At 44.8% G+C, this 10,000-nt stretch overlaps 1 protein-coding gene and 1 long non-coding RNA gene across 3 annotated transcripts in view; both read left to right on the top strand.

Moving 5' to 3' along the window:
• LOC127010446 (uncharacterized) overlaps positions 1 to 1,859 on the top strand; it is a 2,524-nt gene extending 665 nt beyond the window's left edge. The window contains exons 1-3 of one of the 2 annotated variants that reach the window (XR_007763189.1): positions 1 to 444; positions 619 to 711; positions 892 to 1,859. The exon at positions 1 to 444 is cut by the window's left edge and continues 665 nt beyond it. This is a non-coding gene — a long non-coding RNA (uncharacterized LOC127010446). Of the gene's footprint in view, positions 445 to 618; positions 802 to 891 lie in introns of both variants that reach the window. The other variant, XR_007763188.1, reaches the window with a different exon arrangement.
• Positions 1 to 10,000, top strand: part of LOC127010442 (nuclear hormone receptor FTZ-F1 beta-like) — a 215,708-nt gene that overhangs the window by 109,400 nt on the left and 96,308 nt on the right. The window lies entirely within an intron of this gene.

Raw genomic sequence — 10,000 nt, 5'->3', positions numbered from 1 at the left:
GGTCTGTCTTGTTCGGGGGCGGCCAGTGTCCAGTGTGAAATAGGGGCCAAACAGAGGGTAGTGTCTTAGGGAGAAGGTCTTAAACAGTGACCAGAAGATGGGCAGTGTCGTAATGTATATGTCTTAAATAGGGGCTAAGAGAAGGGAAGTGTCTGATTAGGAAGTACATCTGAGGGTGGGACCAGAAGAAGGGCAGTGTCGTAATGAATATGTCTGAAATAGGGGCTAAGAAAAGGGAAGTGTCTGAATAGGAAGTAAATCTGAAGGTGGGACCAGAAGAAGGGCAGTGTCCTAGGGAGTACATCTTAAGCAGGGAAGAAGAGAATGGGAAGGGAAAAAAGGGCAGTGTCTTGAGAGGGAGTTGATCTTAGGAAAGAAGAAGGAAAGAAGAAAGGGAGTAGAACTTAAGCAGGGACCAAAGAAGGGAAGTGTTTGAATAGTGAGGTCTTAAGCAGGGAAGAAAAGAAGAGCAGTGTCTCAGGGAGTAGATCTTAAGCAGGGACCAAAGAAGGGTAGTGTTTGAATAGTGAGCAGGTCTTAAGCAGGGAAGAAAAGAAGAGCAGTGTCTCAGGGAGTAGATCTTAAGCAGGGACCAAAGAAGGGTGTTTGAATAGTGAGCAGGTCTTAAGCAGGGAAGAAAAGAAGGGCAGTGTCTCAGGGAGTAGATCTTAAGCAGGGACCAAAGAAGGGTAGTGTTTGAATAGTGAGCAGGTCTTAAGCAGGGAAGAAAAGAAGAGCAGTGTCTCAGGGAGTAGATCTTAAGCAGGGACCAAAGAAGGGTAGTGTTTGAATAGTGAGCAGGTCTTAAGCAGGGAAGAAAAGAAGAGCAGTGTCTCAGGGAGTAGATCTTAAGCAGGGACCAAAGAAGGGTAGTGTTTGAATAGTGAACAGGTCTTAAGCAGGGAAGAAAAGAAGGGCAGTGTCTCAGGGAGTAGATCTTAAGCAGGAACCAAAGGAGAGCGGTGTCTGTATAGGGAGTTGATTTATGTCCAGCAAAAGTCTATTACGGGCCTGTGGGTTGTGTGCTTTAAGTCTTTAGGCAGTTCCATTATCCAGTGTCCGAGGAAGGGGTAGCTGAAGGGAAGGTTGGCTGGGTAGGACAGTGCTTCAAGGGAAAAGGCTGTCTAGGAGAGTCTTCTAGCCCTTATTCTTTTCATTATTGTTTTCTTTTTTTTACGCCTTTGCACTGTCTCTGCTGTAAAAAAAAAATTATGAAACTTTTCCGGGCTCACACACTTACCCACACATGATAAGGTTTCCGTATAGGGGTTGGGTTAGTGTTTCCGTGGTTAGTTTGATGAGCCAAGTGATAGTTTGACAAGGCTTCTGCACCATGAATGTGAGAACCACTCATGAGAACCCGACTAATCTCCTGTTGTGGCCTTTGAAATTATTTGTTATGAGAGCCGAAAGCGTCTGACAGTATGGGCCTTTGTTTCACCAGTGTCGAAGTAAGGGACAGTCGCTGAAGGGCAGAAGCAGGGTTGCCAAATTATCGCACTCATCGCATTGCATTTTCGTAGTTTCGGACCGATAACTATAGCAAAAAAGAACAAAGACCATCAATATTTAAGAGTTTTTACGATGACTTTAATTTCCTATCATTATTTGCGTGGTTGTGACAGTCTTGGAGCCTCAAAATGATAAATAAATTGTTCTGAGTACGATAATTTGACAACGCTGGGCAGAAGACTTTAGCCAGTATTCTAGACGCTTTCGGCTCCCAAAACAGTTATTTCCAAAGGTCACAAAGGATAATGAGGGGGAGAGAGGAGGAGGAGGAGGAGAACAAAAACAAGAACAAGGAAGACCAAGAAGAAGAGCAAGAACAAAAGGAGGAGTAGGAACATGATGAGAAACAGAAGGAAAGGCATACGAGAGAGAGAGAGAGAGAGAGAGAGAGAGAGAGAGAGAGAGAGAGAGAGAGAGAGAGAGAGAGAGAGAGAGAGAGAGAGAGAGAGAGAGAGAGAGAGAGAGAGAGAGAGAGAGAGAGAGAGCGTCTTTTACATTCATGGTGCTGAAGCCTCGTCAAACTACCACTTATAGGCTCATAAAACCACCTATAGAAATACCCACAACTTATCCAAAAGCCTTATCAAATGAGAGTGTGTAAGTCCCGAAATGATTGAAAATATTGGCCCATTAATGTATGTAAGGCTTCTTAGGTTATGTTTTAGTACGTTTCTGTGTCTTTACCTCGCGTTGTCTTTGTGTCTGAGGCGATGTCTGGCTTCAAGAATGTCTGTGAATGTGGATGCTTATTATGAATGTCTGTGAATGTGGATGTTTATTATGAATGTCTGTGAATGTGGATGTTTATTATGAATGTCTGTGAATGTGGATGTTTATTATGAATGTGAATGTGGGTGTTTATTATGAATGTCTGTGAATGTGGATGTTTATTATGAATGTCTGTGAATGTGGATGTTTATTATTAATGTCTGTGCTTGTGGATGTTTATTATGAATGTCTGTGAATGTGGATGTTTATTATGAATGTCTGTGAATGTGGATGTTTATTATGAATGTCTGTGAATGTGGATGTTTATTATGAATGTCTGTGAATGTGGATGTTTATTATGAATGTCTGTGAATGTGGATGTTTATTATTAATGTCTGTGCTTGTGGATGTTTATTATGAATGTCTGAATGAGGATGTTTATTATGAATGTCTGTGAATGTGGATGTTTATTATGAATGTCTGTGAATGTGGATGTTTATTATGAATGTCTGTGAATGTGGGTGTTTAATATGTAATGTCTGTGAATGTCAGGATGTGAGTGTGAAGAGGCTTAGTGGAGTGGATGTGGAGAGGCAGGGCAAAGCGGATGTGGATATGGAGAGGCCGTCTGGAGGTGGAGAGGCTAAGTGGAGGTGAGGGAGCGGAGGAATACCTGTCTGAGTTGAGGCTGCTATAGGGCGGGGCAGAGGCGGCCGGCTGGGGTGAAGGGCTGAATCTAAATATGGGGACACTGTCGAGAGGGCTTCTGGGACTACTGCGCGGAAGGACACAGAGGAAAATGCTACCCTACTCGAGGCACAAGACGGGTTGACACTCTCTCATAAGGGACGACAGGAGGGAGGCTTTGTACATGAACTGAGAGTCGTATAATAAGACATTTCGGCGCCCAAGAACACCTATTTGACAAGGCTTTCGAGAGAGTAGTTGTATGATCCTGGTGGTAGTTTGACCCTTCTTCTGTACCATGAACCTGAAGAGACACTCATTAGAACCCGACTGACCCCCTCTTTGACTTTTAGAAATAGCTGATGTGAGAAGCGAAAGTGTTTAACAATACCAACCTCATTGAAAGTCTCGGAATATGGGAGAGAGAAAGATGCTGTAGCGTAAGGCAAAGAGACAGAGGCCGGGATGTATTGCGTCGTGACAGTCATCTCATAAGTAAAACAGGAAGGAGGCTTTGTATATGTGGCACTGACTATGAGAGTGACTATAGGGGAATGTTGAAGGAGGCTGAGGCATAAGGTGGGACAAAAGCCGGAGATGTATATATTGCGTCGTGACAATCATCTCTCATTAGGAAGGACAGGAGGGAGGCTTTGTGTGCGGGTTGCCGATGAAGGTATGTGAAGAGGAATAGGAGGAAAAGGCTGCTTCGTAAGGTAAAGAGACAGAGACCAGGGTGTGCTGCATGGGGACAATCTCTTATAACAAATGACAGAAGGGAGATTTTGTATATGGACTACCGATGAAAGTGACCGAAGAGGAATAGGAGGAAAAGGCTGCGGCGTAAAGTAAAGGAACAGAGGCCGGGGTGTGTTGCGTCTGGGTGTATTTATAGTGTGTCGAGGTGAGGACATTAAGACTACATGGGTGTGGCTGGGTGTTGGCCCCCGGGGGAAGGACAAGGCAAGGAAGGCGAGAGGGAGAGGAGTGTGAAGTGGGATAAAGGATGCAACTTCTCCCTGTGTGGCTACTGTATATTAGGTGTTAGAGAGAGAGAGAGAGAGAGAGAGAGAGAGAGAGAGAGAGAGAGAGAGAGAGAGACCGAAAATGGAGGAAAAGGACAAACGAAAAGACACAAAGGATAATTATAGATTGAGATAAATGTCACAAATATAATAGATAGACAGATAGAAAGAAAGAGTATAGAAGTAAAATAAAATTAACACACGTTCCTATAACCAATAACACTAAAAAAAATTACCCTTTTACTTACTCTCGCATACCCTTTATTTCCTCATTATATAATCATCATCTGAGGGGCCGCTTGAGCTGAGAGAGAGGACACAGGAGGCGAGACAAAGGAAGGAGGGGAAGGGAAGGGAAGGGAGGAAGGGGTGCCAGTAATTACAAAGTCAGAACAAGGCTTCCTCAGTCCCGTGAACACCGTGACATTTGAGGTACGGAGAAAAATACACACATACGTTTATTATTGTTTTGCTTAAGTGTGTGTGTGGGGGGGGGGCGGGGGGGGGGAGTTTACTTATATTTCTGTTGTTGTTGTTGTTGGTGGTGGTGGTGGTAGGTTAGTTTATAAATGGAGTCTTAATTTGTTTTTCGCTTCGTTTCAAGGTTCTAAAGTTTTCCTCGTTTAAAAAGTGGTTCCCAGAAGAGTGTGTGTGTGTGTGTGTGTGTGAGAGAGAGAGAGAGAGAGAGAGAGAGAGAGGGGGGGTTGGAGGAGACTCAGAAGCCTTTCCAGACACAGACAGACAGACGTTCAATGCGACAATTTATTATTACACACGTGGGGTCTCTCTCTCTCTCTCTCTCTCTCTCTCTCTCTCTCTCTCTCTCTCTCTCTCTCTCTCTCTGTGTGTGTGTGTGTGTGTGTGTGTGTGTGTGTGTGTGTGTGTGTACAAAATAGAAATTGCGTTGTTCTGTTATGTTTGTGTTTTTTTCGTTTGTCTGTCTTCCTCATGAGGACTTTAAACCGTTCTCATGTGTGATTCTTGTGTAGTCCTCCTCCTCCTCCTCCTCCTCCTCCTCTTCTTTTTTTTCTTCTTCCTCCTCCTCGTCCTGCAGCTGCTCCTTTTCTTCTTCTTCTTCTTCTACCTCTTCTACTTCTTCTTCTTCTTCTTCTTCTTCTACTTCTTCCTCTTCTTTTTTTTTCTCTTCCATTTCCTTCTCCACAAGGGACTGTTTCTTTACATAGGAAAATAAGCGGCTACGGATGGATTTGAAACAGGTTTTCAAGGACCAAAATAACTCCAGTAATGTTGATTACTTCCAAGCATTTTCTATCCAAACTAATCCGAGAAAAATAAATAACAGTTTACCAATTCATGCGAAGCGATGGTGTACAAACATTGGCAGCAGGTTTTGTTGTTGTTGATGTTGTTTTCGTAATCAAATTCATCCGCTACTGGAACAACCATCCTGTATTAGTTAACTGCGTAGTCTCGTGCGTATATTCAGACAGTCCTTGAGTTTGTTTTGCTGGCCATTGAAACGCTTAACGAGTAGACTTTTTTTTTTTTTTTTTTTTTTTTTTTTACAGCAAAGGAGACAGCACAAGGGCACAAAAAAAAGGCAGCAATAAAAAAAAGCCCGCTACTCGCTGCTCCTGTAAAGAATCCGAAGAGGTGGCCGAAAGAGCAGTCAGTTACGTGAGAAGATTGAATTACTAAAGCGGCTGCCTTGCTATACTCCAGCCTGCTTTATGTTGCCTACTCTTCCATGCTTCCTTTTCATCATCATCATCATCATCATCATCTCCCTTCCTCATCCCTTGCTTCACCGTCCTCTGTATCCCTCCTCACTATTACATCCATTTGCATCCCTATTTTACTTTTTTTATCTCTCTCTATCTCTCCCTCCTCCCTCCCTCGTCCCTTAACCCCCCCCCCACACTCCCTCCATACCATTACATCCATTTGCATCACTATTTTACTTTTTTTTCTCTCTATCTCCCCTTCCTCCCTCCCTCCTCCCTTACCCCCCCCCACACACACACTCCCTCCATTCTTTCCTATATATACTCTCCAGTTTCATCATCTGCTTCCTGTCATCCGTTTTTTATCACATTCTATCCCTTATTACTTCTACGTGTTACCTCCTCTCTCTCTCTCTCTCTTCTCTCCTCTTCCCTCTCCTTCCGTTCACTCCTCTGTTTTTCTCAGTCCCTCCCCCTCCCCCCCACACCTACTTCCCCCTCTTAGTGTGTTTGCTTGGATAATGTGATAATGTTACTCCGGCTAAAGGGTTTATTTGGGGTAAGAAGAGAGGCCGAGGAGAAGGAGGAGGAGGAGGAAAAGGAGGAGGAAAATGATAATAAAAAACATGATGGACGAAGAGCTACTGAAAAAGAGAGAGAGAGAGAGAGAGAGAGAGAGAGAGAGAGAGAGAGAGAGAGACTTATGACCCAATACTGTTAATAAATAATACAAATAGATAAAAAAAAAAGATCTGATATTCTGGTGGCACATGACCGTAGAGCGTAATGAACAATCTCTCTCTCTCTCTCTCTCTCTCTCTCTCACCCACACACACACACACACACACACACACACACACTTGTTGCTCTTATCTCGTCTATTTCCGTTGTTCCTTTCATTGCAGGCTAAAATTAGAGAGAGAGAGAGAGAGAGAGAGAGAGAGAGAGAGAGAGAGAGAGAGAGAGAGAGAGAGAGAGAGAGAGAGAGAGAGAGAGAGAGAGAGAAGGGTCAAGGAGGGGGTCAGGCATGGGGTCAGGTCTTGCCCTTTAGGTGACCTTGGCCCCGTTAGCTTGACCGGAGGGCGGGAGGAAGGCAGGCAGGAGGGAGGGGGGGGAGGGGGGAGGAAAGAACGCGGGGGGAGAGGGGGGGGTCTCTTTGTAATGGAGGAGCCGCCTTGATAACCATCTTTGCTTGTTAGTGTCCCACCCGCATCACTAGAGGGGGGGAGGGGGGGGAGGGGGGTTAAAGTAGGGGGAGAGAGGAAGTGGGAGGTGATTGAAGAGGTGGTAAAGAGGAGAAGGGAAAGGGGGGTGAAGATGATGGGAGAGAAGGAAGGAGATGATGGGAGAGGTGGAAGAGAGGGAAGGGGGTGGGATAGAAGTGGAAGATGATGGGAGAGAGGGAGGGAGATGATGGGAGAGGAATGAAGATGATAGGAGAGAAGGAGGAAATGGAAGGAAGATGATGGGATTGGAGAAGAAGAGATAAGATTTGAGAGATGGAGGAAGAGGAAGATAATGGGAGAGGTGGAGGAAAAGTATGGGAGATATGGAGAGATTATAGGAAGAGAGGAGGGAGAGGTGGAGGAGAGGAAGGGAGAATACTGAGAGGGAGATGATGGGAGAGGTGGAGGAAGAAGGAGGGAGATGATAGGATAGGTGGAGGAAGAGGGAGGGAGATGATGGGAGAGGTGGAGAAAGGAGGGAGATGATAGAATAGGTGGAGGAAGAAGGAGGGAGATGATAGGATAGGTGGAGGAAGAGGGAGGGAGATGATAGGAGGGTGGAAGAATAGGAAGGAAGATGATAGGAGGGAGGGAGATGATGGGAAGGAGAGAAAATGAAAGATCGAAGACAGGAGGGTTGGAGGAAAGGAGAGAGAGATGGAGGAATGGAGGAAAGGGAAACAGTAGACATGATGAAGAGGTGGAAGGAAGGGAGGAGACGAACTAATGAGAGGAAAGGAAGAAGGAAACAAGAGATAAGAAAAGGAATAGAGAGGATAAAAAAACAAAGAATGGAAGTGAGAAAGAAGAAAAAAGTTAAACAAAAGAGATAAAGGATAAGAAAAGGGAATTATGAATGGAAGAAAGGAGACGAACTAATGAGAGGAAAGGAAGAAGGAAACAAGAGATAAGAGAAGGAATAGAGAGGATAAAAAAACAAAGAATGGAAATGAGAAAGAAGAAAAAAGTTAAACAAAAGAGATAAAGGATAAGAAAAAGGAATTATGAATGGAAGAAAGGAGACGAACTAATGAGAGGAAAGGAAGAAGGGAACAAGAGATAAGAGAAGGAATAGAGAGGATGAAAAAACAAAGAATGGAAGTGAGAAAAAGAAAATAAGTGAAACAAAAACGAAAAAGGATAAGAAAAGGAAATATGGAAGAAGAAGAAGAAAAGAAGGAAAGAGGAACACAGAAGAAGAGAGAGGGAAGAGAAACACGGAAGAGGAAGAACAGAACGTGGAGGAAGAAAGGGAGAACAGACAGACAGACATGAATATCCATAAGACAAGACGAACAAAGGAAGGAGGAGAAAAGAATTGAAAACAGAGTAAGTGAGGAAGAGGATAATGTTATATAAGAAGAAAGAAGAAAAGACAACGGTAAATGTGATAACTAAAAAAAGAATGAACTTGATGATTGATGTGATAAAAAGAAAGGAAAAAAACAGAATGAGGAAAAAGAAAGGAAAAATAAGGAGTAGTAGTAGTCTTAGGAGGAGGAGGAGGAGGAGGAGGAGAGTACATTCCATAAGCAGGTTAAGAAGAATGAAGTTACCTCGTCAGTTTAATTAAAGATCGCGGGAGGAGGAGGAGGAGGAGGAGGAGGAGATGAAGGAGGAGGAGGAAAAAAAGGAGGGAAATAAGATCTTGATGGATGGCAGGAAAGAAAAAAAATGAGAAAAAATATAATCAGAGAGAGAGAGAGAGAGGGAGGGAGCTTATAGTGTTACAAGTCCTCCAAGAATACTCAAGAGACATAACAAGGCGACGCAGTGTACAGCAACAAGTGTCCCGTCTCTCTCTCTCTCTCTCTCTCTCTCTCTCTCTCTCTCTCTCCATTTTTCTTGTTTCATGTTTCCTTATTTTTCCTTGCTCTTTTGTTTCTTTTTTCTCGCGTTCTTTAAAATCTCTCCTTTCCTTCCTTCCTCCTCTCCTTCCGTCTTTCCTTCCTTCCTTCCTTCCTTCCTGCCTCCTTCATTCCACTCTTTCTCTCTTCCTCCCATCTGCTATTCCTTACTTCCTTCCTTATCTCTCTTCTTTCATTCTTCCTTATTTTATTCCTTCCTTCCTTATCTCCCATTCTTCCTTGTTTTATTCCTTCCTTCCTTTTTCCTCTCTCCTCACCCATTCTTCCTTCCGTCTCTTCTTTTAGCCTTCCTTATTTTGTTTCTTCCTTCCTTTTTCCTTCTTCCTTCTCTTCCTTATATCTGTCCACCCCTTCTTTCTTTCTTCCTTCTCTCCTTCCTCTCTTAAGCATTGCATCGTTCCTTCCCTCCTTCCTCCCTCCTCGTTCGTTCCTTTCATCCCTCTTCCCTCCTTCCTCCCTCCTTCCTCTTCCCTCCTCCCTCCTTGTTTCTTCCTCCCTACTCGTTCCTTCCTTTCATCCCTCTTCCCTCCTTCCTCCCTCATTCCTCTTCCCTCCTCCCTCCTTGTTTCTTCCTCCCTCCTCGTTCCTCTTCCCTCCTCCTCCTTGTTTCTTCCTCCTCCTCGTTCCTTCCTTTCATCCTCTTCCTCCTTCCTCCCCCTCCTCCTCCTTGTTTCTTCCTCCCTCCTCGTTCCTTCCTTTCATCCCTCTTCCCTCCTCCCTCCTTGTTCCCTCCCCCCCTCCCCAAGCACTTCTCCCCCACCTGTATACCTATGTCATCTTACCGGCCTTCCTTCCTCCGTCCTTCTCCCTCCTGCCACTCCTCCACCCCTTGCCTTCCCTCCCTTACCTTTCCTCCACCTCTTGCCTCCTGCCCTTTCGTGCCTCACCTTGCTCCGTGTGCCCTTTATCTTTGCTCTGTGTGGCCTCCAAAACCTCTCTCCCTCCCTCCTCCCTTTCCTCCCTCTTTTCCTACCTCCCCCCTCTCCCTCCCTCCCCTTACGCCCTCTGCTCTTTGTATATCAGAGGGTGGTGCCGCGGGGTGGAGGAGGTGGAGAGGGTGGAGGGGCCAGGACAGAGAGAGAGAGAGAGAGAGAGAGAGAGAGAGAGAGAGAGAGAGAGCGGACATTCCAACTAGTGACCGATTGCCCGTGTGTGTTTATAGTGAAACGTAGAGAGAATTGATTAGATTTTTGTTGCCCTCTCTCTCTCTCTCTCTCTCTCTCTCTCTCTCTCTCTCTCTCTCTCTCTCTCTCTCTCTCTCTCTCTCAAGTGTATAAACACGTGGACAG

This window comes from Eriocheir sinensis, chromosome 43, assembly GCF_024679095.1.
Source record: "Eriocheir sinensis breed Jianghai 21 chromosome 43, ASM2467909v1, whole genome shotgun sequence".
In the NCBI taxonomy this organism is placed as follows: Eukaryota; Metazoa; Arthropoda; class Malacostraca; order Decapoda; family Varunidae; genus Eriocheir; species Eriocheir sinensis.
The sequence above is the reverse complement of the archived record's forward strand: the minus strand, read 5'-3'. Positions and strand labels throughout refer to the sequence as shown.